At 30.8% G+C, this 14823-nt stretch overlaps 1 long non-coding RNA gene across 1 annotated transcript; it reads left to right on the top strand.

Moving 5' to 3' along the window:
* The first annotated feature begins 7391 nt into the window (after positions 1 to 7391).
* On the top strand, positions 7392 to 11132 carry LOC112029990 (uncharacterized). Its single transcript, XR_010632750.1, has 2 exons — positions 7392 to 7631; positions 10846 to 11132. It is a non-coding gene; the product is annotated as an uncharacterized LOC112029990 (long non-coding RNA).
* The last annotated feature ends 3691 nt before the right edge of the window (positions 11133 to 14823 follow it).

Genomic DNA, 14823 nt, shown 5'->3' with positions numbered 1-14823 from the left:
AAAAAAAAAAAAAAAAGTGATTACTTATGCTAATATAGATATATTTACAAGTGATATTTGAGAAAAATAATACTTGCCACCTCAAAAAATTTCAATGTTTATATTCTTGTTAGTATTAGTATATTTATAGACAATACCCCAAAAAACTATATCATAATCATCTCAAAATATATGTCAAAGTCCTTATATTGTTAAAATCACATTTTTACAAGTAAAGAATGTTTTAATCACGACCTTTGTTTAATATGTTATCAGTAAATTATGGGTCCGTTTGAATTAAACTTATTGTTGTTGAAACTGAAAACTGAAAACACTGTAGCAAAATAATTTTAAAACGTGTAAATAGTACCGTGAGATCTATTTTTAATATTTTTAAATACATGAACAGTGACGCTACAGTACATGAACAATATTGCTACAGTGAAAATTGTCTCTCGCACAGTACATCCATGTGATTGTACTGTTCATGTGCTAAAAAAAAAAAAAAAAGGGATAGAAACGCATATGTGGGTTTGGAAAACGTGGTATCCAAACCCACACTATAAAGAAAATTTTAAATTATTCACATGGCTTATAAATCATTGACCACATTATATGTGATTTATGAAAAAATATATTCACTTATATTATTTTCTTTAATATTTAAAAAAAATCTCAAAATAAGAACATAAAAAAAAAAATGAATCATTTAAATAATTCTAAATATAAAAATAATAATGATGATGACATCGCATACTTTGATTTGTAAGTACATTGATATATCAATGGATGAAAGTTGTGTGATTTAAATAAATCATAAATTAAATGATTCTAATAAAAAAAAAAAATAGATAGTTTCAACTTATAGCGTCTGTTTCTAATAATAGATTTTTATTATCAAACTAAGACATCAATTAATTTTTGGTGTAGACGGGGATTAAATTACAGATCTCTTATTCAACCATAAGAGATTTAACCAGTTTTTTTTTTTTTTTTTTGAGAGGGAAATAACTTGAAATGCATTAAATTAACCCAGCTAAATCAGCTTGTAATACAGCTGTAACATGTGGTGAAACATCCTTCATTCACACAAAAAAATTTGAAATATCAATTGCATATCTTATCAAATTATGAGTAACACTATTACATTCTCTCCTTGTATGAGAGTATAGTAATTGAATAAAACTATTAGAATAGATCTTAGCATCTTCAATCCAATGGCCAATTGAGGACAGTGGGATGTCGGGTTCAGTTAGTGCTTTGATAACAACCAGCGAGTCACCCTCCAAGATTGCTTTGTTAATGTCAATATCAGCAGCGAATGACAAAGCCGAAGTAGCAGCTAGGGCTTCAACTTCAGTACTGCTAAAGGCTTGTTGAAATTTCTTGGAGCAAGAAGCAATTACTAATCTCGAACTGTCTATAATTACCACACTGATACCTGACTTGTTTTCACCAGAGAAGACAGCCCCGTCGAAGTTAATCTTCTCCCATGTCCGCCTGTGGAGCTTTCCAGAAATTTCTGCTTTGTGCGTCTCTCAGTCGATGTAGCTGTCATTGTTGCTTGGTAGACTAGGAACTCGGCATACTTATCTTTGGACAGTTGGGCAATCTAGTGGACAGCGCTGGCAACTTGGTTGAGCCGGACTTGATTCCTTTGAGTCCAAGTCGACCACGTTATCATAGCAAAGAGCTCGGCATTGTTTTGCTGCTCAATCATCCAAGATAATAATTCTTTGAAGTTAAGGAAATGAACCTGCCTTCAACAACACCATAGTTCGCGATCATCCCAGACCATATCGACCTCCTTGCACAGCCATAGAGCTTGCAAAGGAGTTTCGTGAGCTTCATGGCCGCAGTCACAAAGAGGATCATCAATGATTGTTCTATGCACTAAGTGTGTTTTTGTTGGTATAAAGATTTTACCACTTGAACTAACTAAAATCACATTAAAATATTAGATGTATGGAGTGTGATTAAAAAATAATCAAAGTGGCAATAAAATATGTATATTTTATTTCATTTTTAATATATTATAACCATTTTTTTTTTTTTGAGAAAATATATTATAACCACTTAAATACTACTCCATACAAAGAGATTGTTTTCCAAGAATAAGAATATACATTGCAAATAGTTTAACGGAACAATATGTCATAGTTCAATATGATTTTTTTTTTTTAAATGAACTTTATTTTGAGAATAATTATCTTTTAATGTTGTGATATTTATTCCTTTTAGATGTAGAGTTATAATTAAATTCTATTTATATATAGGACAAAATTTAGCTATAAAATTAGTTATAACCTTAGACTACAAACTTACTTAATATCTTTTTATTAGAGGTGAATTTTGACAAATCTACCATTGGATTACATCTTCTTCTAATATCCTCCATGCTTACAAAATTTCAAGAAAATTAAAGATCAATAGCTATGTCATCAATAAATTTTTTAAATTGCAAGTTTTTGTAATTTAAAATTATGCTCAAAATATAAACTTATAAATCATATAGTAAATTATATCCGGTTGATACAAAATTTAACATGTGTATTAAGAGCTTAAAGAACATGCAATTCAACGGTTATATTTTCAAAATATGTTGTAATATTTATTTTATTGAGTGAGTTTGTAGTTTTAAGTTACAACCAATTTTGTAACTAAATTTTGTCTTTACATATAAAATAAAAATTAAGAAGAAATATATTCATATAGTTTTCAACATTCAAGGAAAAGCGTTAGTACTATACTCCAAAATAACTAGTCTAGTCACAATTGAGATTTATTGAAGTTGTTTATAAAACCCAAATTAACCCAGTTATACCTGATGTGGGACTCAACACATACCCAAATATCACACACTTAACTAATTCAATTTCAAACGGGTATATCACATTATTATTCGATAGGATATTTTAATTTAACAAAATATTTATTACCTAAGTTTCAAGAAATTAAAAATTTTAGTCCAACTAAAATTCTATTAATCTTTGTCTCTAGAAAAATTCAATTTTTTATCATTAATTGTTAGTTTTATTTAGGTAGAACTATGATATTTTAGTTTCAAAAAAAAATATTTTACAAATTATAACTATCATAATAATTAGTGAACCACTTGAAATTCTAAATTTACTATCATGGTACATTACATATATTGAGTCATTTGATGCACGGACAATATGTAAGGTCCAAGTTTTATGATATTAAAATACAAAATTCTGATAAATTATTATAAAATATATTAAATATTAATTTAGGTTTCTTGAAATTTTTTATAATAAATTTTTAATTGGAGTGGAATTAATTTTTTTTTATATATATAAATAAAGGTTTAGATTTATCCATGTATCGTATGGAATACTACTAATATTTTAACCAAGTACTAAAATGGTAGCACTCAAAATTTTCCAATGAAATTTTTATTTACAAAGACCAAGAAATTCAACAACTCAAGCCAAGGTTTTTATTATTTTCTCCTTTTGTCCTTTTCTCTTTCAACGAATCCTGTTCTTTTTCCTTCAAAATGAAAGATATCTTTGCCTTGCATACCATTCGAATTTCATGCCTCTTTATATATATATATATATATATGTGGGGCCTGTTACCTAAAAAAGGTATAGTAGTCCTCAGAATTGGGCTCAGGGCCCAAAGGCCCGATCCGAGAACACACAGTTGTCCGAGGACAGCCTAAAGAAGTTTTATTCACGTTATATAGCTTAAAGAGGCGTCGGAGAAGGTAGAAAATATCTTCTAAAGTCTATCACCTCCTCATTAAATGCTGTCCACCTAACACTCTGGCCGCATTAATGTGGAGGTGATACCTGAATAGTAACTAAGCAGCTTTATGACCACTAAGCTGAAAGTTCCGGTAGGGACTAGATGGGACAGAAAGGAGCCCCCAGGATAAGAACTACACGTGTACAAAGGAAACAAGAAAAGAAACGAAGTATATAATGTAGAAACGAAGAAAACAGGAGGGACTTCTGACCAAAAAAGAAAAAGGAGAAAGAGAGAGAGAAGAACAAATCAATTGAAAGAGGGCCGAGGAGAGTTTTTCCTCATAGAGCGAATCAATAGTATCCCTTATTACTTGATGAGTAAAACCCTTCCTGAAAAACAGTACTAGTTCTTGAGCCCATACTCTATAAATTTATTGTTTGGGCTTATTGGGCTGAAAACCCAACACTCAATTCAAATTGGGTCCTTACAATATATATATATACACACACTAAATTACATTTTTAACCCTTAAAACTGAAATGGTAGTGTGGTACATTGTGACTCTAAATAGTAAAACAATAAAACCAGCCATATATAGAGAACCAATACAATTTCAGGCTCTCGGGAGCTGTATTAAACTTTCAACCAATCAAATAGGTTCCAATTGATTCTCAAAAAGAAAAAGAAAAAGTAGGTTTTAGTTAGCCTAACTAATAACGTCTCTTGTCGTTAAATAAGAGATTTAGTATTCGATCCATGCCTACACCAAAAACCAATAGAATCTATACTTAAAATCTTGAAAACCAACCCTCTCGCTTTGGAATCAAATATTTTTGTCCTATTCTCCCTACTCCACCCTATTGACAAACTTACATGGGTTCCAAATTCCAATCATATTAATACTCAAAATTTGCCCAATAAATTACGTTGCTTTAAAAAAAATATAAAAACTAAAATAAACAATAAGAATAACCTTATTATAATATAAACAAATTAAATTCATAAAAAAAAAATGCATTAAATTTCTAAAGGTAAAATTCAAGTAAATTTTTTTTGTGATAATTTGATAGCTGGGAGAAGAGAGATTTAAACTCTAAATATCTTTGTTAAAAACACTAGGAGGAGTAAGTTGAATAAAAAGACTCTTGATTCAACTACAATATTTCTGTAGGTAATATATCTTAGGTTTTCCAATTAACTTCAACTACGTGGTTGTATTCATATTTAATTTTTTAGTGAAAATTATAAAATTGGTTTTGTTATATATATCAACACTGAAAGCTCGATTATGTGTATAAACACAAGAGCTTATTTAAATCCCCAATTAAAAAATTATGGCTAGATTGCTTTTACTCTAACTTATCTAAGTGCGGAAATAAGAATAAATGAAGCGTAATCAACCGATACTACTCTAGTGCATAAACATGAACAACAATCAATAAAAGTAAAGCACAAGAGTAAGGGAAGAGAAATGCAAACACAAGATAACATGACGATGTATTATCGAGGAGGAAACCGAAAAACTCGGTGAAAAACCTTTCCACCGCCCTCCAAACGGTAAATCGATCTACTAGACAATAAGTTGGGATACATGAATAGCAAGAGACCCTCCAAGCCTAATTTACCCAATGCACCTAAACCCTCCAAGCTCCTACTCCAATAAGGCTTCTCAAAACCTTGTCTTGACTAGCTTTCTAGAACCCGCAATACGCCTGATTGCATCCGCTGAGCCTTACTGGCTTCTTTTGACAAATCCATAAAACTTCCCAAGCTCCAAAACATTTTTTACACTCTGAATAGGTGTGGGTTGTGTTTGGGTACAAATCTCATCTCAAGGTATAACAATGGGAGAGGGAAGGAGAAGAGGCTACAATAATTTCTTACTAAAGATGAGCAGCTCTCTCTCTAAAAGATGGGTGTGTGTGTTGTAGAAAACTTATCTATGGTTTTTCTCTCTGAATGACCTTCTTTACATTTGTAGGCAATGAGGGTATATATAGTATGGGTGAAGGGTAAGAAAGTCACACTTAAAATCCTTCAGGCAGAATGTTTCGTGACTACCCCTCGCGAGAAGGCCTTACCCGTGAGATACTCGAGAAACTAACAGCCTGGCATGATTCTTTAGCTTCCAATCATGTGCTTCTCATGTGGCTACTTCGCGGGTTAACTTCTCGTGAGCTTCTCGCAAAATCTACTAAATCTTCAATTAAGTTTGAGTCTTCACCAACTTGATACTAAATCCAATACAATAAAATCCCACAAAATACAAGGAACAAAATTAAAACAATTACAACACTTTTTGTCATGGAATAAAGCCAACATAAAACATAATTGTAAATCACAACTTTACAAACACAATTTTTAATAAGCTTTAAAACAAAAAACCAAAAAATAAAGATAAAACTCTAGTAAAATCTTTTGCCATAGAATAAGAGATTTGGGGTTATTAACTCCCTACTCAATAATGTAAATTCTCCTCTGAATATTTCTAACAACATCTTTAGGTCTTAGATACAACTCTAGCAATTCTGAAATATTTAGATATTCCATGTTCACAGCAACGGAAACAAAATAGCTTATGTTCTAGCCCAATATGCTAGTGACATTTTTTATTTTGTCACTCTTTTTTTAGAAGGACCATTTTGTCACTTAGATAGAGGAAACTCCACTTATTATTAAGTGTGAGTTTGGGAAATGCATTTTCCAGCGAGTTTTTTTTTAGTGAGTCCTGTATACTGTTCACGAGACCTACAAGTATTTTTTTCAGCAAAAACAACTTTAAAACTAGGTCCCACTGTACTATTCACACATTTAAAAATTATTTTGTTACAGTGTTTTAAGTTTTTAGTTTTTATCAATAAGCAGTATCTAAACAGACTCTAAGCGTATAATTGTTCAAGATGTATTGTCTTTTATTCTCATTTAAATGAAAATTTTTAGTTTCTTATAAATAATAAAATAAAGATTTGAACTTTATTTTTAGTCTGCACAAAAAATTAATTAGCGTTAATATTAAAAGTACTATCTCTAAAAAATAAAAAAAATAAAAAAAATCCAATAACAATGATCAATATGTATAACACCTAAACTAAAACTGAGTTTGGATACACGCCTACACGCATTTATGTTTGCATTTCAGCATTTTTTTTTTTACACGCGTTTTCTTCTTTTTGAGACAAAAACACTGTTTATAAACAGTGTGCACCATGTTCACGCACTGTTCATTAACACTTTATTAAAAAAAATATTAAAAATGGGCCTTACAACATTATTCACACATTTAAAAAATTATTTTATTACAGTATTTTCAATTTTCAGTTCAGTAAAATAAGTTGTATTCAAACGGATCATAAGTTATCAGAGAGTCTCCCAAATTCAGCAAAAAAAATAAAAAAAGAGTCTCCCAAAGTTTTTTTTTTTTTTTTTACAAAATAGAATTTTTACTCTAACCTAATCTAAGGATATATATGTGTCAAACTCCCTCCTGAAAACTAAAATCTTGGTCTTTACCCTCACACCTCATAAACACTTTATATTTATGGAGTGACCATTACACCAAAGATGTGTAGTCATAGTCTTCCAAAGTTTTTGAACATAATTTTTTTTGTCCTTTTTTACCGTTGTTCTGTCCTCGTAGAGTGTGTGGATAAGTATATTAATACCACTGTATAGATTTCAAAAGGACTGAACCCATTATTGTACTTTTGGTCCCCAACAAATCTGTAATATAAACCTCTCTCCATAGAAACCAGAAAGTATTCTCTTCCTCTTCCCATAAAAAAAAGAAAAAAGAAAAAAGAAAAAAAGAAGGGGTGCCCTTTTCTTTTCTTCTATAATTCTATCTTCTTCGTTCTTCCTTCAAATCCCCATTATTTTCTCTTGGGGTTGACTGTTGAGTTTATACTTCGTCTGAGGATTCGGGTCTAGATCTGGTATGGTCGTGGATATGTCATATATAAAGGTTGTTTTTGCTAATATTTTTCTAATGCTATTTGAATCTTTCTTTATCTCTCAAAAAAAATTATTTTTTTCCTGGTTTCATTTCTTTGCGTTTTATGCTTTTGATTATTAATATTAATTCTATTGTTTTATCATACCTTGTCTTTGTGACTTTATTTGCTTTAAAGGGTTTTCTTTTCTTGGATTTCTTGTAGTTGTTTTGTTAATTTGTTTGGGTTTTTTTTCATCAATATTTCAAAAAAATTTGGACTTAAAGCACAAGGAAGCCATATAAAATGATGTTGGGGGGGGGGGGGGGTGACATTGAAAAGGTCAGATTTTTTTTTTTTGAAAAAAAAAAATTTGCTTTGATTTGTCTATTAATCTCTCTCTCTTCACAACAAAAGACGAACTTTAAGATCTCTTTGGGCTTTATTATGTAACACTGATTTGTTTTTTTATTTAAAAATGAATCCTTTATTTTTGGATGCAAAATATTTAGATTTTTGAAGAGTTGGTAAGTATATTCTTTTTTCAATATGCGTATAATTTTTTAGCTTGTCTTTGAGTTTATTATGCGGTTCATGGTTGAATTGGTACTGATAATTGGCTTGGATTTCTTGTTTTAAGCTTTATGCTGGAAACATTAATTCTGAGATATCTGGTTTTGGTTTTCTACAAGGTTTCGAAGGGTTTGGTGGTTGGTTTTTTTTTTATGATGATTTACTTTAGTTGGAGGCTTGTATTCGGTTAAGATGGAGTCTAGTCTTTTTTGGTTGTTTCTTTTTTTGGTAGTTTTGGTTATTTAGTGTTCAAGATGTACTCCTAGTTTGGAGTTTCCAGGGTTTTGGTTAAGGTTTAAGGGTTTAATTGCATGTGATACTTCCTTGTACATGTTTATGGCCTAGTGTTAGAAGGATCTTGTTGTTGAGAATGGAATACTAGCATGGGATAAAGTCTAGAGTAAGAAGTGTTCGGATTATGACCCTCTAAGCAACAATTTCAATCTTTAATCTTTGAAGTTGAAACTTAAAATAAATTGATTTTTACTTGAGTTTGGCATTATAACATAGTTAGAACATCAGGCTTAGAAATGATCCATTCTTAATGTACGAAAGTAAATAATTCAGTAGTTGAAGGGAAGAGTTATCAAAGTGGAACAAAGGGAAGAAACAGTAAAACCCAATTCCGGGAAGAAAAAAAAAGAAAACCTTGTAAGTTAGGATATGAATAAGTTTAGGGATTAATTGAGATGCTTGGATTTTGTAAATTGGATAGAATAGGTTAAAACTTGAAAGAGTAGCTGGGGACTTGAGGGAATAAGTTGATGACAAAGAAAGTTATACTTATGGCTGGGTTAGAAGAGTCAGTTAACTGCTATATATAGGCTGTAAATTTTGTGGGCTTAGGGTGTTAGAGATTTACAAAGTGGAAAGGAACACCCAAATGATCATTGCTTTAAACTTCAATTTAGGACACCCAAAACTTAAAAACGTCTAATAACATCTGAAAATATTACTTGCACTTTTTCATGTTGTAGTAGCTTCTGCGTTAATAGCTGGCAAGGCTCCCAATTTTCTAAACAAAGAAAGAAAAATTGTGCTAGACTCCAATAAATTTTAGCTTTGCTAAGAAAATTTCTTGAAATGGTGAAGACAAGATTCACACACTTAATTACTATTATAAGTAGAACATATGTTGGTCGAATAGATTTGGTCTTTACTTGAAAAGTTGATAGTAGATTTTGGAAAGATTATAAGTTGATTTTATGAGAGCGAATAACCTCAACACAAATTCATGGTACTAGACATTTGTAGAATAGCATGGAAAATAGGAGATGTTAGATAGAGGAACTTAGGATTTAGGTGGTGGGATTTGAAGGGAGAGAAACAAATGTTTACAGATTTTTAATTAAAGAAGGCAAGTGTGGAGTCTAGACAAAAGTGTTGATAAGATGCATAATGAATGACTAGCATTGAAAGGGGGCTGAAGAAGCACTTGAAGAATCAAAAAGATTTAGCCAACTAATTAAGGAGACTTGGTGGTGGAATGAGGTGGTTTAAGTAGGAGAGAGAGAGAGAGAGAGAGAGAGAGAGAGAGAGTCAAAAAGGCTAGATTTAAGGCTTATTGTGGATTATAGAGTAGGTTAGTGACGATGGACGTAGAAAAGAATATAGAATTGTTAAGACAAGGGAATGAAAGCAAGTGACTTGAATGCGTTCAATGCATTAAAAATGAAGATCAAAGTTTGTTAGTAGTAAAGGAAGAAGAGATTAAAGAGAGATGGGAGACTTATTTTGATATATTGTTTAATGGGAGCCACACAAAAGATTGGAGCACACCAAGTTTTACCCAACTGAGGATAGAAATTGTAGGTTTGTTTGAAGAATTAGGATAATCGGGTAAAGGATGCATTAAGGACGATGAAAACAAGAAGAATTGTGGACCTGATGAATTAACCATTGTTGTTTGGAAGTGCTTGGTTGATGAGATGAAAAGATCTTTAAGTGATAACAAAATGTCTAGTGAGGGGAGAAAAACAGTCAAATATCCATATACAAGAATAAGAGAAATAATCAAAATTGTACAAATTAATGTGCAATTAAGCTTATGACTCACACTATGAACTTTTGGGAGAATAAAAATATTGGAGATTTACTTTGATTTTATTCCAAGGTGATCTATCATAGAAGTTATTTTATTATACGTCTATTGGAAAAATGTAGAAAATGTAGAGAAGCCTGTAAAGATCTTTATATGGGTTTTATTGACCTAGAGGAATAGAGTACCAATGAGAGTTTTTGTGGTGGGTTTTAAAATAGAAATGAGTTCTTTTAGAGTAAATTAAATTGATTAAGAACATGGAATTAATTAAGTTTTATGTTTGATGTAGCTTAAACTAGTTATCTCATTGGATGAATTCAACATGAAGTCTTTTTGTGTATGCCTTTTGTAGATGATATAGTTTTAGTTGATGAAATTTGACATGGAGTTAATGTCAAGTTAGAAATTTTTAGAGATGCTTTACAATCTAAAGTCTTTTAGAAAAGTTAGATTACATGGAATATATATGTCTATTTGTTTTAAGTGTAGATATCTTTTGCTGTCCCTTATTTTCTTGGTAAAAATGCCATAGTAGTTGGATTTATTTTGACTATAGTCATTTTTGATGCATTGCTATTATATGTTCTCTCTTATCTTTTATAGATTTCTTCAAGTTTTGACATATAATTGCTTGACAATGAGAGAGAGCACGCTTGTAAGCATTCATGAAACGGTCGTGACTGTGTACATGCGTGCTCTTTCTCATTGTCATGCAATTTCCCAGCTGCAGCAGGTTTCTTTGGTCTGTATACATGTTATTGGGCATTTGGGTTGGAGGTGGGTTTGATCTCTTATGTAGACAAATTCAAATATAGAATACTTATAACTCTAGGTCTATTGAACCTATATGGAAATTAAGAATGTTTATGTGAATATACAAATTTAAAATATAGAGTAGTTATAAATTTATATCTATAATGCCTTCATGGCAATTAAGAATGTGTATATGTGTGTGTTAAGTTCATGTTATACCTAGTTTAAGCTTTGTTAGTGTTAAATTACTTTTTATTGTATGTTATTTTTGAAAAAAAAAAATCCATCATTGGATTACATTGTTTTCTTATACACTAATGCTTGCAAAATATTATAAATTATCAAGGTGATTAAATACCAATAACTCTTTCATCTATAACCTTTAAAAAAAAAAAAAAATTATACACAAAAATAAGTCTATATATGCTGACTAACCAAGCTCTCTCTCCCTCTCTCTCTCTCTCTCTAATATTATTTTGAACTTATAAAAAAATGAGGTTATATATTAGATAGTAAATACTATTTGGTTACCAAATAATTTTGGTGTACATGCTAAGTACGTAATCCAATAGTGGGGTTTGAAAAATACCAATTCACTAAAAAATTATTTAAGTGGTGTAACATTAACAAAATCAAAATGTTACTATAGGTGTAATTAAAGATCTTAGAGGGATTTGAAAAATATCAATTCAATTTATGTAGTGTAACATTGTCAAAATGTTACTTTGGTGTAATTTGATCTTTACCATATACATATGGGCTTATGTAAGATCACTCACACCCAAGTGGCATTGAACCCACGGCCAAAGATGAAATCTCATTTTGGGCTACCGCTTGTTAATTGAGTTGAATTTTTCTAAATATTAATGTGCATTTTGTAGTTTATTTTGTTATTTTCATTAATTTCATAGCTTTTGCATTGCACATAACTTTTTTTGTTGTTCATAGCCTTTTTATATATTTGAATAGGCAGAAAAAGTGTTTTACCTGGTGATCCTTTTAAGAAAGATGCATGGATTTTTTAACACCACATTCCCACCCCCGCCCCCACAACTCCCCCTCCCCCCCCCCCACACACACACACACACACAAAAAAAAAAAAAAACTTTTTTAGCTTGTTCTTGTGGTGGGTTGGAATTTAGGTAATTTATGGTTTAGAACTTCAAAAAGAATATTTGATAGAAGGTTTAAAGGGCTCTGATATCTCTTGGGTTTTGCCTTAATGGTTGGACTTTATAGAGGACACACTCACACACATTCTCTCGAGCCATGCAATGTTTGTGTCATTATAATGTCTAACTACTCTATAAAGCATTAGATGGGCTTTGTACAGTTTACAAACACAAGGCAGTTTTTTAAATATTTTATTTTTAATATTAAGTGATTGTTTGGATCTGGCTGAAAAAGCCAGCGTGTCTGCGTCTGGCATTTTCCTTTTTTTTTTCTTTTTTTTTTGGATGCATGCGTTTCTGTTCACTCACACAAAGTTACTGTTCACATACTGTTCATGCACTATTCATGTGACCCACAACTACTTTATTCAAAAAAAAAATTAAAAATGGGTCTCATGGCACTATTCACACATTTAAAAATTATTTTACTATAGTTTTTTCAGTTTTCAGTTTTTAGCCAAATACGCTGTATTCAAACGGACCTTAAGAGTTTACTAAGAAAGCGCAATTGGGGAGGGCACAACTAGACATGGCAAAATGGGTCAGAATTTTTTGACCTGACCCGATCCGAAAAATACTTGACCTGAACCTATTTTTTTGACTCGAAACAAAAATAGGTTGACCTGTGACCCGACCTATGTTTTTTGTGGGTCAACCCGACTCGAACCGAACTCGAACAATTTTTTTTTTTTTAAATTTTGGGTAAAAAAAAATAGTAAAATTAAGACAACATTAGTTTAATTGTTTATTGTGAGTTTTAATGAAACAATTGATACATTTATATAACTTTACGCAAATTAATTAAAAGATAAATGCATGAGGTTGAATATTTTGTAATGAGTAAAGATTTTTAGATACCAAATAGTAAAGTACGTACTAAGATAATTTGTAGAGTTAAAAAGATAGATTTAAAATTGTAGACATGTGTGAGAAACATTCACAAGGGTGAAAATAGTGAAGCCAAAGTATCAAATTAGCATAAATTATGAATGCTTAGACCTGTTTTTTAACAATTTATGTCCAAAATAAACGGCTTTTCAAAATAAATTGTAATATTTCCTAGAATATGTGATGCTTAATAATGATATGATATTTATAAAAAAGACCATGTATAAATAAGTAAGCAATCAAACTTTACTGTATATCTCAAATTGAAATAGAGTATAAACCACAATTGATAATAGATTATTAAATTAATTTTCAAGATTGTAAATTTTTTATATGTTTTTATTCTTTATCAAATGAGTTATCCAATAAGTCATTTGTAATTTTGTTTTATGTTTTGGACTGTTGATATTGTGTAGAAATAAAAATTGTGTATTTGTTTTACTTATCTTTGTGTTATTTTGTTTTAGATAGCAATGTTAGGATTTGTATAATATTAAAATTGTTGAATAAGTATTAATAAGTTTAACTGAGTTCATTCTTGATATAAGTGGTGAATTTAAAATAATGTATTTTACATCAAGTAATTTGTTGCATAACTTTTTAAATGGCAAATACATGTTTTCTTTATTAAAAATAAAATAAAAAATCATGTGAAAAATACGGGTCAACCCGACCCGACTTGCCTGTTTTGCCATGTCTAGGCACAACCCATGAGGTTCAGGTAAATTTGAAAAAGAATATTCTCTTGTGACCTACTGCATTTTTTGCCATGTCTAGGCACAACCCATGAAGTTCAGGTAAATTTGAAAAAGAATATTGTCTTGTGACCTACATCTAGATAAGGATCTGAGGAATAATATTAGGTCGATCTAAAATTGGTTTTTCACATTGTTTGAAGTTCTGAGTGTTTCCTTTCCTCCAAATATGCAAATGAGATAATGAGGGATTGCAGGCAATGAGAAGCTTTCAAGTTTTGTCTTGCCTATAGGGTTCTCTATAGACATAAGGCTTTGTTTGCCCATATCCTAATATTTACTACCAGACTTCCACTGTTGTTATATTGATTTTTTTTCCATGTTTGTTTCTGTCATAGAATTGTTTATGGACAAATCTTTCACTGTTTAAATTCCTTTTCTTTTTTCCTGTTGTTTCTGCTAGGGCATATAAGTGGTATATATATTAAACATTTGTTTTCAAAGTGTGGGTGTTGGGGGCAAGAAACACAACAATTTCAAAGGGGAAAATACGAGTCATGTTGAAAATGGTTCTGTTTGAGATTTAAATACTAGTATTAAAACTTTGGGGAAGGCTGGGGGTGGCACATCCCCTAAACTTGCCATTGTAACTGTTGATGGTTTTAGTCATTTAGATCATATTAGATTTGTTATTTAGTATCTAGAAATCTATCCTTTTCATCTCATTTCCAAAGTCCTAGCATGTAAGAATTATTTCTTTCTAAGTTGGTTGACATAACCTTGTAGATACTCTAGGTAGTGGTGCTGGTCACTGTGACTCATTTGCATCATAGAAGTTGCTGCATATGCAGAGCTCAGAAATGATTGAATAAAATTGTCATTGAGGTAAAATGAAGCCAGTTGTTATGTGAGTTATTGAAAATGGTTGACACAATTAGAAGGTGATAATCTGTTTTAGAGTGCAAATAATGGGTTTCATCTTTCATCTTCAAAGGGAGCATGCAATAGTGAGTGTGTAACAAGATTTTTGTATGAAATAATTTATGAAACATCATAAATGGGAAATAGTTTTT

The sequence above is a fragment of the Quercus suber genome, unplaced genomic scaffold (assembly GCF_002906115.3).
Source record: "Quercus suber isolate HL8 unplaced genomic scaffold, Cork oak 2.0 scaffold_315, whole genome shotgun sequence".
Classification (NCBI taxonomy): domain Eukaryota; kingdom Viridiplantae; phylum Streptophyta; class Magnoliopsida; order Fagales; family Fagaceae; genus Quercus; species Quercus suber.
Note: the sequence above shows the minus strand (reverse complement) of the source record. Positions and strands in the feature narration are given on the sequence as shown.